This window comes from Hylobates moloch, unplaced genomic scaffold (assembly GCF_009828535.3).
Source record: "Hylobates moloch isolate HMO894 unplaced genomic scaffold, HMol_V3 SCAFFOLD_13, whole genome shotgun sequence".
NCBI lineage: Eukaryota > Metazoa > Chordata > Mammalia > Primates > Hylobatidae > Hylobates > Hylobates moloch.
The window spans coordinates 79096508-79111205 of record NW_026652288.1 but is presented as its reverse complement, the minus strand read 5'-3'; the positions used below and the strand labels follow the sequence as shown (position 1 = coordinate 79111205).

Sequence of the window (14698 nt, the reverse complement as noted above, 5' to 3'; positions counted from 1 at the left end):
CAGCAATGTAACTTTACTATCACAAAAAAAAATTTAAAAATGAATAGACTTTTTACAATCAGTTAGAAATCACAGGCTGGTAACTCTGAAAAGCCTAGCTAGTGAATTCAAACATAATGTGAACAAACCCCACCTTGAGCTATTTCCTTGACTTTTTTCCTGTTAATATTGTAGTTCTGCCTAAAATGACTTTAAAGGGCTATAACACTTCATGGCAGATTGTATTTTTCAAAGCTAACTGCAACAATATTTTACATCCCACATGCTTTTCTCTAATATGATCCCGACACTCCACCAACAAGAAGTGGACCTTAATTTCTCTCTTGATGTATCTGGCTTGGCCTTAGTGACTTGCTTGACAAATAGAATGTGACAGAAGAAATGTTTTGGAATTTCTAAGGCTAGGTCACAGGAAGCCTCACAGCTTCTACCTGGGTCTCTTGCAATATTTGCTCTTGGGAGACTCTCTCAAAACCCAACTGCCAGGCTCTGAGAAGGCCAAGCCCCATGGAGAGGCCATGTGTAGACACTCCAGTTGACTACCCAAACTGACACATGCTTCAACCCCTCCCCTCATACACCTTTCTCCTATGAGCTTTTGAAAAGCACTGGTGACCAGGCCCTCACCTATTTGTCAATTAAATCAAAATCTCTGAGTGAGGGGCCCATGCATAATGTTTATAAAATAATTCCAAAATGATTGTGACTGCAACCTGCAGTAAGGGTTGAAAAGCACTCAATTAGCACAGGACCACTCTCAGATGACAATAATCAACTTCCTTATACTCTTTCTGTGCCGTCAAACCTGAAAAGCAACATAACATACAAGCAGATATTTGCAAGTGGTACATGTAAGTATACCATTCTTGATTTAAATAAACTAGAAAATCCGGTTTAAGTAATATTCCTTGAGTCACATATTTTTGTTTTCTGTGCTTGTCCAATTAATAAGCCTATTATTTGCAGTGCAGCAGCTACAAAAATATAACAGAAATTCCAAGAAAGATATCACTCATTTTATCACACTGCTCCATAGATTATAATCTAGTGGGCAGAAATGTTTGTAAATAACTATTTGAAACATTAGGCAAATAATACTGTACTTGAAATATGTGGTTCATAACAGAAATAGTGGTTATCTTTAGGGATGGCTTTGTGGGCTCGCAACCAGTGCAGTGGCAAATGGGCTTAATATTCTCCTCTGCGGTCATCTTGAAATTGAGTCTGTGCTTTGTAAGTAAAGTCCAAGGGGCCAATGGAGTATGTATGCAACAGAAGCTTAGAGTTCTGGCACACAACATGTAGCACCTCCCATAGACGAATTCTTCCTTCTTCCTCTCAGCCTCACCTCCAGCCCACTACCCTAGACACAGGGTGGCAGCCTCTAGGTCTGGTGAAGGAGGAGGACCTGGGTGTGGGCACAGGAAGGCTGATCAGGTATGCATCACAGTCAGGTGGCCTGGCAGTTCCATGATGCGGCCAGCGGTCAACTCTTGTCCACCCCAAATCCAGGTGTCTAGTGCCCTAGCTGGCAATCCCTTGGAAATCACCTGTCCATTAACTATGGGAAGAGGAGACTGACTGTCTCACCTTCAAGTGTAGGCTTACACTTTTTTTCACTTAGTTTTACAAATTACATAGAAGAGCCTAGTGATATTTGTTTCTAGAGGAAAGAGGCTTATACCAACTCTGTGAGAAATTACTGAAGCACCTACTCAGACAAGTCTATATGCAACAGCATTTTGTTTCAATTACATATGTGTGATGCGTTAGATAATAGCATAAAATTGGACTAATCGCTCAATCACGTTCTCAACAGAGGTGAGAAAACAAAACTGGATGTACATTAACTGGATGGCAAACAAGTGATGAGAAAGTACAAATCGGGAAGGAGAAAAATGGATCAAGAAATAACTTCTGTTCTTTGGAAACTTACAAACTCCTTTTAAATGGAAATCTGACCTTTTTCTTTCTGCAGCCAGGATAAAAAAAATCCCAGGCAAACAATAAATCTAAAACAATTCGAAAATCATAGAAAAATTTCTTGTGATTAAAAAAGCTGTTACAAGAGTAATAGAATTTGGTATCTAATTTCTGGTCTTAAGACTGTCCATGTTGTGACAAATTACCCTGTTATATATAGGAAGATTCCCAAGATTAGCATTTACCTTTATCAAAGGGCAAAAAGAACTTTGAGGTCATAACTGAAGTGAGATTGATCCTTGAAAGAAAGAGTATTAAGTATTTGGAATTATATATACATTTTGTCCCAAGATGAAGTTTGGTGTTATGGAACTTTTATTATCTTTGGAAACATTTCCAGAGTTTTTGTGACTTAAAGATACTCATTACAAGACAGTTTCACTTACCAAGACAACGTTAAATTGAGGTTTCAGCATACCAAAATATTTCATTAACATTATATCACAGAAGTCTGGATTACATTATTTTTTCCTCAGCTCTCTTGACAAGTTCCCACTTTTTAAATGGTTGTCATTTGTGGTATTAATTTGGAAAGGCAAATACAGCAGGAAAAAAGTTAAGAAACATAAGTTGTATGTTTCTTAGTATCACAGCCAATAAACTGTCTCAAAAACAGACTGGCAGGCATTCTGAGGTGCTACTAAAACAAGAGGCAGTGAAACATGAGAAACCATACAAAGGATGACGAAACAGAAGAGAAAAAAACATTTATTGCTTTTCTCACTCTCGCTCCTCAATATGAATGGCAAGTAAAAACAGATAAATGCCTTCTGAGACACATTTCCTAATATGTAACAGAAAACTATCTGTCCCTAAGCAAAGAGATGGCTGCACTTGTCATTGATTAATTAGGTTATAAATCCTGGGAGGATAACCTGTATATTCAAGGACTGCTAAGGACTATAGAAGACAGTGAAGAAAAAATTCAGAGAATACAAGATTCTAAAAACAAAGAATGCAAAGAGGCTCAAAGTTCCTCTGTTTATCTTCATATCAAATATGAGAATCAGGACTGAAAACTGAAAGAAATTTCCAAGGTTATTCTCTCCCTCTAGCCACTGAGATAGCTCCCTGTAGCCTGCATAATTGCTCTCCCTAAAAAGTGGGGTCAGAATACGAAAGGTCTTTAGAAATCTTTTATCAGTGCCATCTCATCCAGTGGAAAGATTGTCAACACTTCAACAACATACCACCTCTAATGAGCTGGGGCACCTCCACCTAGTCTCTAGTTTCCCTTTCTTGGAGGTGTAACATTCGATAACATAGCATGGGATTTCCTGTCGGTTCTGCTACATGCTAATTGGATGACCTTGGACAAGATACCATATTTTGTAAAACCTAAACCATCATTGAATTTAAGATACACTACTATTTTTTCTGCCACTCAGAAAAATCAAACAAAACTGCCAGTTATGTTCATAAGACACATCAATATTAAGAAGCAGTCCAATTTCAAAGATGTTAAAATGTGAAAAATGTGCATCTCAAAATTGATGAAGTATGATTCTTAATTTTCTAAGCCACAACTTCCTCACCTATAATATGCAGATAGAAGATAATTTACATTTTTGAGGATTTAATGAGATGAAGCAGGCTGCACAGCAGCTGCATCATAACATTTCAATCAGGTTTAACTGTTGTTGTTGCTATTATTTTTTCTTGAATCTAGTTAGATCCAATGTTTGAAAGAATCTATCCAATAGGTGAGGCAGAATCAATCTACCCTGGTAACAATAGACTAGTAACAATCTTTTGAGAATTCCTACTAGCAATCCAGTAAGCATACATAATCTCTCAAGAAAGGCTGTGTTGCAGAATTGCCAGCATGAATTGTCACAAGCAGAATCCTCAGAAGTGTTTCTGATCACCTCTTGGCTCTCCCACAGGGTCCTCCTTTAAAAAATGCAGCCAGCTGAGCCCCTCTCTGGAGCTCAGAGATGATCATAGCCAAAGGTAGTATGACTGCAGGTCATGATTAATATTGATTCTTTCTTTTTTATGTGGTACAATTGTTCGCTGTGTTCTTTACATGAAACTCTATTTCCACATGTGTATAATGTGAAAAGGGAATGTGTAGAGGGGTTGAAAATGCATGAAATTTTATAAATTTTTTTTTAATTTTGACTAGCAGTCAAATTAAATCAGCTAAGTGAATCTATACTGCAGGTACAAAGGAGAGAAACCAGTGTTATTTTTCTGTGAGTGAAACACTAGAGAATCCATGCCTTTGAAATGTACTTGTAAGAAGCATGATTGGTATCAGCTGTGAGGACAGAGTCACCAATATAGAAATAATGAGAAGGAGAGGCTTGCAGGCAGAAACACCATGAAGAGTATGATGAGTATGTGCATGACTGAAGATCAATATGTTCAGAAGATGATGGAATGGGTTTCAGTGAGGAGAAAGAATTGATTGAGATAGCTCAAGTGTGTGCAGGAAGACCAAGAAGGACTGACAATCTGACACCTGTCAACGCTGACCTGAATGACATGGTGGCCTCCCTGTTACACGTTGGCTGCTTTTCTGTGTAGGTTAAAGATAAAGCATGATATGAGCAAAAATGAATAAATGTGTTCTTATTTTAAGGATCAAAAACTTTACATCTTCAAAATTATTTTCAAACACTTACATCAATTCTGCTAAAATTAGTTCTAATGAGATGGCAAATTTGTCTAAGGCCTGTAGCACAGTGTCTAGTGCATAGACAAGCCTTGGAAAAATAGTTAAGTTTGCCATTTCTTTTACAGTTTAATCCAAAAAAAGTCATAGTAGACTTGAACTATGTCCATAGTAACATCACTATTACATATTCTTCTTACTATCAAAAGCCTCTGGCCTTATTGTGAAGAACTACATGCTTATTTCTTTTAGACCATTAAAAGAAGTGAATATCTCTTGTTGTACCAATGGGCTTGGAGACCTGCTTGGAAAAACTTCTTGATCCAAAGCTTACAAGAGCTAGAAACTACTATTGTAGACTAGTCAAGTGCCCAAACTATTTTATGAGATGACTATTTTCCTTCCCTTGATTTTATTATCATACTTTCCCCTAACTGTACAATATACTCCGTATTAAAAATATTTCTGCCAAAGCAATCATAAATCATTAGGAAACTTCCATCTTTTTCCTTGCCTTCTGTATTTATACTTAGATCTAGAACCCTAACGTTATCATGTAGTAACATTTTAGATAGCTTTTGAAAGTAATTATTTTTCATAATCATCAACTTCCCAAAATAAATCCCTAAATACATCTTTAAACATTTCATCATTGTACTAACAGATTAAACAATATATTTACAATCTTTAGGCATGTTCTTATGACATTGCAAGGATCAACTCTAAATTTCTACTCTAAACTTTTCAAGGAAGAGCTGTGTTAACTTAATGAGGCTTTGCTTACACTGTGCAAAATGAACAAGTATTGGTCTCCACTGGGAAGATATGAATTATTATTTCAACAAATACATATAATCCCTGACTCTATACAGCTTAAAGTCTAGAGTCTTCTCCAGATAAATTCACCAACAATTTAAATATAGTATAATAAGTGCTGTGATAGGAATATCCACAGCAATATGTTAGAAGTAACATATCAAAAGGGCACTTCGGCCAGAGTAGTGGTTTAAGGAGAGATTCTCAGAAGCAGCATCCTCTACACTGAGGCATGCGCTAATCATAGGGTGAAGAACACGAGTCTTCCAAAGTACCATTTTGGGTTTTCTGGTTTTCCAGATCATTCATTGTGCCAATCCTCTCCACTGCCTTCCTACTTGAGGAATAGGTGCCCTCAAAATGTCAGCCAGTGTTCTGGATTTAACTTTTTCTAGTGTCTTATTCATTACTTTTTTGATTAAAAATCAAATCACTGGAGAATCACTTCAACCTTGTTTAATCAAAGAAGATGTATAGGGAAGATGATAGGATAATGATAGAAATCTAATAGAAGGGAGAAACCTTAGAAGGAGCTCAGAGCAGAAACAGGAAAGCCAGCAGGAATGTGGGCAATGTCTGCCTCTTTCTGTCCTTTCCTGTCCATCAGGCCCTGATTTCTTTACGCCCCTCTTGCTTTTTCTCTTTCCCACTATTCTAATTGCTGTGATGGGCATACACACAGTGCATTCAGAGCCTGGGTACATATGGCTACATTTTATGTCACCCACAGAAATAAATAAATTTCTCAGGCCCAGTAAGAAATTTCTAGGAAAGAGATTCTGATTGGCCTAGCTTAAGTCAGGCCAGTCAGAATCTGTTGTAGTCAATAGAGTATTGTCATAACGTAGAAAAGAGGTTCACTGGCTCAGCTGAGTAAAATGAGCATATCTCATTGATGAAACTGTGACCTGATAGACCCTTCAAAGAAGTCTACTTCACTCCATCTTCAGGAACATTGCTTTTCATCATTCTACTGGCCTTTATTTCTATCTTTTAAGCATTTCAAGCCTGCAAAATCATGAAATTCATCTTTTTCCCTTAAATAGTATTTCACTTCTGCCTCAAATTCCAATACAAACTCTTTTTAACAATTTTTCTTTATCCTTCTCTATTTCCATATCAGTCAAGCAATTTTCACACTGCAAAAACATGTATTTGTTATCACGGAATCCTTCTTTTTCTACCCTAAAACTTCCCCTTCTTTTGGGTGTTGGAATGCTGTGTTATTTCCACTCTTCCTTCCCCTTTTATTCCCTTAACCTTTTTCCCGTTGATCTAATGTAGGCATCTCTTTATTTAAGATAAATTAAGTTTGGTTCCCGGCCTCAAGTACTTTTCTCTTGGAAAAAAATGTATTTAATTCAATGACATTAATCACCCAAATCTATAAACCTCAACCAATGATTCCTCTGTGCTCCTAGACCCATATCTGAACTTTCATTATTTATTTTTTTCTCATTAACTCCTCACAGCCAGTCACTCACCATGTCTGGCTGGTTCTTTCTTTGAAATGTCTTTTCAGATTTTTTTCAACCCACCTTGAGAACCCTAGCCTAGTTTTCTCATTATTGCACACCTGGAGAACAAAACAGTCATCTTTCTGGTCTCTGTGCTTTCATCTCTGTTGTGATAATTCTTAAAAAAAACATTCTTATCTAATCTTATATCCAACTATTTCTCTGGCTCAAGAACTTACCACAAAAAATTATTGCTTCACGAAATAAAGCCAAACTCTAAAGAAAGCACAGAAAACTGTGTATTACTTAGTTCATTTTATCAAATAAATGATCCTCAATTTCATTTCTCTTAACCCAGCAAGGCCAGACTTTTGATGGCTCAAGGGTCTTTCCCATCCTTGCTGAGAGTCTTGTTTCACCCAACTACCACATTTTTTACATGTCTTTTAAATTCCATTTTGCTCATCCAAATCCATCATATTTTTTAGGACCTGTCTTGCTTCACCCTACAAGGATCATTCCCAAAGCCCCATATCATGTTTCTTAAACTACGTTGTTAAAATATTGTTTTGTGGATATTTTTAAATGTTTACTTCCCCAGTTAGATTTAAAAACTATGAGTGAGAAGACATAAATGCTCTGCATAGTCAGGAATGTAGTATACCAGTGGCTATAAACAGGCAGCCTATAGGCCAAAACAGATCCACTGAGATGCTACCTATCTCATAGAGTTAAACATTTAAATATCCAGAGATTTCACCTAAAATATGGTATCTTAGCTTCTCCAAAAAATAGAAATGCATTCTGTGATAGGCAGAATAATTGCCTTAAATGCTTAAAATGTCCACATCCTAATCTTCAGAACCTGTGAATATGGTATGTTACATGGTGTTATGGTAAATTGTATGTGTCAACTTGACTGGGATAAGGGATACTTAGATAGCTGGTAAAACATTATTTCTAGGTGTGTCTGTGAGGATTCTCCTGGAAGACAGTAAGTTAATCAGTGGCCTAAATAAAGAAGATCGCCTTCACCAATGTGGATGGGCATCATCTAACAAACCGAGGGCCTGAGTAGAATAAAAAAAGTGGAAAAGGCATATTCACTCTCTTTGTTTGAGCTGGGACATCCATTCTCTCTTTCCCTTGAGCATCAGTGCTCTTGCCTCTTGGGCTTTCAGACTTGGGACAGGATTTACACCATCAGCTCCTGATTCTGAGGCTTCCATATTTGGACTGAATAACACCCCTGGCTTTACTGGTTCTCCAGCTTGCAAACAAGAGAATTTCTCAGCTTCCATAACCAAGTAAGAGAATTCCTACAATAAATCTCTTCTGATATAGATTTATACAGATCCTATTGGTTCTGTGTCTTTAGAAAATGCTAACACACATGGCAAAGAGAAATTAAGGTTGCTAATAAACTGACTTTAAATAAGGAGGTTATCCTGGATTACTCAGGTAGGCCCAATGTAATAGCACAAGGGTCCTTTAAATGTGGAAGGGGGAGGCAGAAGAATCAGTGTCAGGATGATGCAGGGTCAAAGACTTCATACACTATGTTTGACTTAGAAGATGGAGGGGTACAAGAGCCAAGGAATGTGGACAGCCTCTAGAATACGTACAAGGTAAGGAAATGATTTTCCCTCAGAGCCTCCAGGAAGAATGTGGCCCTGCCAACAGCTTGGCTTCAGCTCACTGAGACCCATTTCACATTTCTCACTTTTGAGAACTATGAGATAATAAGCTGGTGTTTTGTTTTGTGTAGCCATCAAAGTTGTGGAAATTTATTATAGCAGCAATGGGAAACAAATATACACGCACGCATTAGGCCCCTGTTGCTGCACAGCATCCTCGGGAGCTGAGTGGTAGGCGCGCATTTTCTACTTCAAAACAGTTATCACCTCTGCCTACTTTTGACATCATAAGCATTTGACTTCATGACACCTAAAACAGTCATTCAATAGCTAGATGACCATAAGAATTACTAACGCTATTATATATAATATTAAATGCTATGTTTCATCAAATAAAAGCATTGAGAAAATGTGTTCATGATTGAATAAAATTGTAGAATATAAAGTCCACAAAATATAGCCTATAAAATCATAGTTTAAGGTCTGCCTGCAGCTTTAAGTGATAATAGTGTTGCTGAGTAGAAATATTTCAATGCACTATGGCAGGATTTTAGTGGTGCTAGATAATTTTATTAACGCAGAATGTACAAGCATTATATGGCATCCTAAACTGGAAACTGAAAGAAAAGTTGATCGTCAACACAGTTACCCATAGACAATTGAGCTAATTAAGCATGTGTTCTTCATCCTGTTATTTAAGAACATCTGATAGTAAGTATTCTGTAAAATGAACAATTCCATATGTCCAATACCATTCATTTATATGTGCTTTACAAGCTTGAAAAGATACTACAGAGTGCTCTTTTCCCCGACCAAATTCAGATGTTTAAAGCTTTTTTTTTTTTTTTTTTTTACAATCACAGAACTGCTTTGTTTTAGCTTGAAAGCTTTGGAGAATATTTTTGTTGTAGCTAGTGAAATGATCATTTCAGAATTATTGTGACTTAGAAACAGGTAAAAGGACATTTCGGCTGCAATGGTTTTTTATTTTTTGTTTTTTTTTTTTTTCTTTTTTGAGACGGAATTTTGCTCTTGTTGCCCAGGCTGTAGTGCAATGGCACGATCTCGGCTCACTGCAACCTCTGCCTCCCGGGCTCAAGTGGTTCTTCTGCCTCAGCCTCCCAAGTAGCTGGAATCACACCGAGCTATTTTTTGTATTTTTAGTAGAGACGAGGTTTCGTCATGTTGCCCAGGCTGCTCTCAAACTCCTGACAGGTGATCCTCCCACCTTGGCCTCCCAAAGTGCTGGGATTACAGGTGTGAGCCACTGCGCCCGGCAGGCTGCAATGATTTAAAAACAAAACAGACTCAAAGAAGTAAGACTGGAAACCAACAGGATTCTGCTTTTGTAAGCTGAATGAAACCACTGGATCCCTGTAACCCCAGAAAAGGCTTTCACATCTATGTCTTAGTCACTCAGGATGTGCCACTAGAGATAGGGCTAAGCCCAGATGCTGCTCCATCACTGAACTTTTGGATAAAAACTCAGGCAACAATCACCGTTCAGACTCTTCTGAATAGTTTAAAGGCAAATTACGTTTCAGAAAGAGTACTATTTTGTACAACACCTCAGAATGTAATTTCATAAAACTGTTTTAGCACTTCCTTTCCTCTACAACAATTATTCTCTTGAAAAGATCTATGATTTTTTTTTCTTGAGATAATGATTATGGAAGTTTAATAGATGTCATCATGACGAAATTCCATCCTAATTTCCTCATTCAGTAGTTCAGTCTTAAATTGCCACAGACTTGTTATTCTGTTTCTGAATCTCTCCCTTAGAATGGCTGCCAATCAAGTTAATCTACTGAATAGGAAGTTTCTGTGATGAAAATCCAACTTGTTCTTTAGCTAAAAGAATGCGCATTGGTGAACTTATCAAAGTCAAATATGAACCCAAACAAATGATAGAAATTTGAAAACTCACTGTTCCATAGCCCTTTGGTTTTAAATTGAATAAAATATCCCAAGATCTGTTCATGGAGTTCTGTGAAAGAATAACTGCTTGAGTTTTTCTCCCTGCTGTGAATTCACTCTCTTAAATGGCTACTTTTGAAGCCATTAGCCTTTTTAGTAATTAAATTTGAGTCACCAAGGGAGACTCCAAATTCAAGTACAGAACTAATATTCATTGAATCACTGCTATTTGGCAAGCATTTTCCTAGGCACTTTAAATGTGCTTTTTATTTAACAACTTTAATAGGTATGTATTATTTTCTCCCATTTGAAGATTAAAAAACCAAGGCCCAAAGAGGTCACACAAGCCAACAGGTATATAGAAAGCCATTCTGACTCCATGTTCCTTCCATTATCACTAGTGTAAACCCCTCAGGCTTTTATATGGACGGTGCTGCAAAGAGCCTCAGCCAATTCTAGCATCTGGAACTTTCAAATTCCTCCCACAAGCTAATGTTGTATTTGTTTCTGCGATTTTCTGTTAGTACATGAAATATTTTATATTATAAACATTTTATATTACAAACATTTTAAAACACAGTTTTACATACAAGAATACTCATTTATTAGCTTCAAATAAATACTGCCTGATTTCATTTTCAGAATGAGAGGCCATCATGGATTCAATTATTTTTTTTAAGCCTTTACACATAGCTGAGATTTCTGTATCTTTTTCAAACTACATGCTCATGGTTACTCTACATTTCTTTCTTTAATATGGTTTTATTTTCAGAGGATTCCAAAAGGTTCAATTCTTAGGAACAATGTAGTATAGTTGGGTAATTAATTAGAAATACTGAAATAAGCCTTTTATACTTTCTAATTTCTTTTTGTTCACAAGCATGATTTCTTTGACATGCACATACACTTTTTAAAAAATTATTTAACAATTTTCTTATAACTTTATTACAATATCTTACAGTCCATGTTTAGTAAAAAAAAAAAAAAAGAGAGAGAGAACAAACAAATAATAAGAAAAATTTAAAATCTCATCACCAAAAAATTACTGTTAGTATCATATGCCTATCCTGGTAATCCTTCTTCCATATAGAGAAATACTTTTTTAGAACAAAATATATAATATGATCTTGTATTCTCCTTTTCTGCTTAATTTATCAGAGACCGTTTCCCATGTAATTAAATATTATTTTACATCACAATTTAAGTGTCTTAGTATTTTATCATTTTAATAAAGCATAATTCAATTTCAACTAACCTGCTATTGTTGAAGATAAAGGTGTTACCAACTTTTTGCCATTGTAAAATGGAATTGCTGATGCTTCACATGAAAGACTGACTCCCAACAGCACTCATGGAAATGATTAATATATTCCACATGCTAACAAAGACTGGCCATTATATTTGTTTAAAAATATTTGTCAATGTGATCATCCAAATGGTAGTTTGTTTATTTAATTCACTTGTCCCACGTGCTCTCCTCTTGCTGACCTATACTTGCAACAGTGACCCACACCTCAGAGCAACAAAAGTGATTTGTGGTGAATCACGACCAAAATACATTTATCAGCCCTTCCCAGTCCTCAAAGTGGAGTGATAATGGGACTAGCAGCCCCGCTGACTCAATGAGGTAGACAGATTAAAAGAAAAAAAAGCACTTAGAAAAACAGACACTTTACAGGGAAAGGACGCACATATGGCTAAATGCACACCATGCAGCCATCTCTCTCTCCTTTCTTTTACTGAACGGTGCTTTTACTGAATTGACAAAGAGGGCACTGGGTTCATAAATAGACTCTAACAGCACTTTCAGAGCACTTCGGTTCAATTATCATGAATTAACTTTAAAAACAGCATTAACTTTTCAGCATATACAATGCACCCAAGAAGAACAACATAGTTAGGAGTTCGTTCTCTCTCATTGAACTTTTCCCTTTTTTTGCTTGAAACCAGTAAGTAGCCTTCAAGAAAAGGCTTCTCGTTCCACTGATGGGCTGTCACTTAGTCGTCAAAACTATGTAGTGTGCCCAAGACTGTCTCTGGCTTGAAATGGCTGCTTGACTGGACAGCGAGGATTTCTGAAGGAAGAGTACAGTCCATTTCTGGACAGAAATGTAGATAAAGAAGTATGAGAGAATAATCAGTTCCCCAGCAACTTCACCTTGATGCTGTGGGTGTTCAGATCTACAGGTTTGAATCTTTAATCACTCATCTGAAGATGATCAGTGATCAGTTTATAATCCACAATTATAGTTTAGCAATTTATACTTTAATAATTCTGGAGTAAAAAAATTGTGCACTTCGTTCACAGGCCACCTTCTTGTCATCAATATACTTTAGAAAAGATCGTAATTATGTTAAGCCAATTATTTAATTAAAGGGAATTACACCAGAATCAGCTAAGAAGCTTTTCTTAAACTATTCACCTCTGTATTTTTTACTATTTCACCTAGACTTTCTAGTGTTATCTAGCAACTCCTGACACAAGTATCTGTTCCCCTATGATATGAAGTGGCACTCCTCTACTGTGGTGAAACAGATAAGAATGTGTATTAAAGTATCATGGCAAAGGAACTAAGTTGTTTCATGTATCACTCCAACCAGATTCTAGCAAGAGGCAATGTCAGTAAATACTTATTAAGCACTTATTGTGTGTCAGGCATTGGGATAAGTGATTTTATTTAATTTATTACTCACAACTATCCTGTGATGTGATTAATCTAATTTCAAAGATGAGGAAAGAGAACAGAGTTTAGCAATGTTTCCAAAGACAGATGATTAACAAGAGGCAACATGGTACCCAATGCATGTCTCCTGAGTCTAAAATCAAGTATTAAGTTAGTTTTAAGCTACAGAATATAATTTTCTAGTTGCCACTTAGATGCACTATTTAGAAGTGCCTTCCCAATTTGAAGATAAATTACTTCTTTACAGTTCTTTCATTTCTGATATGCCTTAGTATCAGCCAATCAAAGCACATCTTATTTTAACATTCCCTCAAGATTGTTGAGAATTTATGTGTGTGGGAGGGGAGGGGGTGGTGTTTCTGGAGGTCCTGCAATACCAGTTCAATGCATGGAATGGAGAGAACAAGCTCCTATTCCTTCGCTCTGTTCCAAAAATCCATTAAATATATTGTCCTCAGATAAAGGAGATCTCAGATATTAAACTGATAAAGACAGATATTACACTTGAACTTAGTCAAAAGGTTGAGAAGTGATTGATGAGGAATCTTATATTGGTGATATTTTAGATAGTATCTGGAAGATAACAGTCATTTTACTGAGATTTAAAAGATGCCTGACCCATTCTAGGAGTCCATCAGCAATATATGCAACCTCAGCTTTTAGGTGGTAATATATCTGTAGATGCAAATCTCATCATTTGAATAGATTGTTAACTTCATTTTTATCAGGTGACAATTTTTAACTGAGTCCATAAATTCTACAGCCACATCTACAATGCCTATACACACTAAACTTTTCAATAAAACTGATCACACAAATTCTCCATTTTAATCCTGTACTCTACTCTTTAAATTTGAATACTCAATGTTTTTAAAAAATCTTATTTAGGAGTGATGCCCCTTTTTCATCAAGAAGAAAGTTGCAAAGGTAGGAAATAGCAGGATGAGAAATAAGACCTAATCTCTATATAACACTTAGCCAATAATCAATAGATTACAACTGCAGAATTTTTAAAAAGCAAGAGTACCAATTAATTAGTACATATAATTCATCAAAGTTTGTCACTAGTTTAGCAAAAGCTAATATTAATTTCTCAGCTATCTTTATTCCATTTTGATAATTTATTACATGCCACACAAAGAGATCCCAAACAACTGTATACAGGACATTTTACCGGCCTGTATTAGATTTGACTTCTGCTGAATAGGACAATGCTTTATGCTTTAAAATAGAAGAGTGTCCCTCAGAAGCACACTTAATAGAGCAGAGATTTTTTTTGATTGTAATTATTATTACTAAGAACATATCTTGAGGAAACATCTATCCTTAGTGATAAGTAGGACAGGATTCACTTATTATATGTCCTACCTTGTAAGTCCTTGAGCTCAGGAAAATGAACAAAGAAACTTTCAAACCTTGTTTCAATAAAATGTTATGAACAAAGTTTGCTATAATAAATTTTGATATTAACATGCAAGGTAAAACTCTGTAGAGCAAGACAAATATAATATATTCTTATGAAATCAATAATTACAGTAACATCCTAAAATCTATTTTAAATAACTCTTAAATTTTGCTAAACTA

General features: G+C 36.1%; 1 protein-coding gene and 1 non-coding gene across 2 annotated transcripts in view; both read right to left on the bottom strand.

Annotated features, from left to right (window-relative positions):
* LOC131380933 (bone morphogenetic protein 1-like) overlaps nt 1–14698 on the bottom strand; it is a 400763-nt gene that overhangs the window by 218267 nt on the left and 167798 nt on the right. The gene's annotated exons all lie outside the window — the stretch shown is intronic.
* Nucleotides 13458–13648, bottom strand: LOC116481378 (U2 spliceosomal RNA). Its single transcript, XR_004251541.1, has one exon. It is a non-coding gene; the product is annotated as a U2 spliceosomal RNA (small nuclear RNA).